This window comes from Mandrillus leucophaeus, unplaced genomic scaffold, assembly GCF_000951045.1.
Source record: "Mandrillus leucophaeus isolate KB7577 unplaced genomic scaffold, Mleu.le_1.0 Scaffold231, whole genome shotgun sequence".
Classification (NCBI taxonomy): Eukaryota; Metazoa; Chordata; class Mammalia; order Primates; family Cercopithecidae; genus Mandrillus; species Mandrillus leucophaeus.
Window position 1 is genome coordinate 1315075 of NW_012102377.1, and position 1532 is coordinate 1316606.

The following is a 1532-nucleotide window of genomic DNA, read 5'->3' on the forward strand; positions in this document are numbered from 1 at the left end:
AAAAACAAAACAAGGAAAGAATGAAGTAACAAAAGTGGAGATTTATTGAAAATGAAAACACACTCCACAGGGTGGGAGCAGGCCTGAGCAAGTGGCTCAGTGGCCTAGTTACAGAATTTTCTGGGATTTCAATACCCTCTAGAATTTTCCATTAGTTACTTGGTGTATGCCCTATGTAAATAAAGGATGATGGTTGGATGTGGTGGCTCACACCTGTAATCCCACCACTTTGGGAGGCCAATGTGGGCAGATCACGAGTTCAGGAGTTCGAGACCAGCCTGACCAACATGGTGAAACCCCATCTCTAATAAAAATACAAAAATTAGCCCAGCATGGTGGCACGTGCCTGTAATTCTAGCTACTCAGGAGGCTGAGGCAAGAGAATCACTTGAACCCAGGAGGGGGAGGTTGCGGTAAGCTGAGATCGTACCACTGCTCTCCAGCCTGACAACAGAGCAAGACTCCGTCTCAAAAAAAAAAGAAAAAAGAAAAAGAAAAGAAAACGAAAGTTTAAATGTTTAAATGGCCCATCAGGTAGCCAAATATACCTGAAGCTTTGATTGTAAACCGAACATTGATTATAAACTATTTTAGCAATTTATAAGTTGGCACACCAATATATATTTAATCTGGATCATTTTGTCTTTTCCATAATGAGTCATGGAATGCAGAAACTTTAATAACAAAAGCTTTAAGGACTCAGGAAGAACAAGGTGGCCATCTTGGTTCTCCATGAGTCCATACTTAACACTAGACTTATGTCCTCTTGAATACCAGTTGTTTCTCCAATTTAGGTGCATAGCACTGATAACTAATGGGTTTTCATAGCTAATTTGACTTAGACCATGGAGTTCAAATGACTTTAAACAGTGATAGTTAAAAACACTATTGACAAGGAGATTTGGTTTTCTGTGGTCTACAATAACATAATAATTATGATTGATAGCATACACTCACACATATTAGAATTTTAGAAATTCCATACAATTTTGGAACATATATTAATATCATTTACTAACATATAAACTGAAGATTAAACATTATTTTTTATTTTCACAATGCTTCCCATGTAACTAAACATATCAAATAATCCTGTTTATCTCTCTTTTGGATGGTTCACAGGCCTGATGTAGTATCTCAAAATTTGAGGTCAGAAAAGACAATTTTGAAGCTGCAATTTGATTTTGGGAAGCTTGTTAAATGTTTATAAAAATTTACATTTCCATGCCTTCTTATAATCTTTTACCATTCATTCAACCAGTTTGTACAGAGAGGGGCCAGAAGTCCAACTGGTAAGAAATTCTTACCCTATTGCTGGCATGTCAGGTTTCTGAGTAGTCTCTCTGTGAGCAGCCCTAGTGACCCTGCTCAACTGTATGCAAACAAACACATTGTCATGAATTAAGAATATTCACAAATAATTCACAAATTTTGAAGACATCGGGCAGAGAGAGAGAAATATGACTCAAGTTCTATTTACAAAAGTATACGGTTAAAGTATCAGGAAGCCTAATATCCAAAAGTTAGTTTAA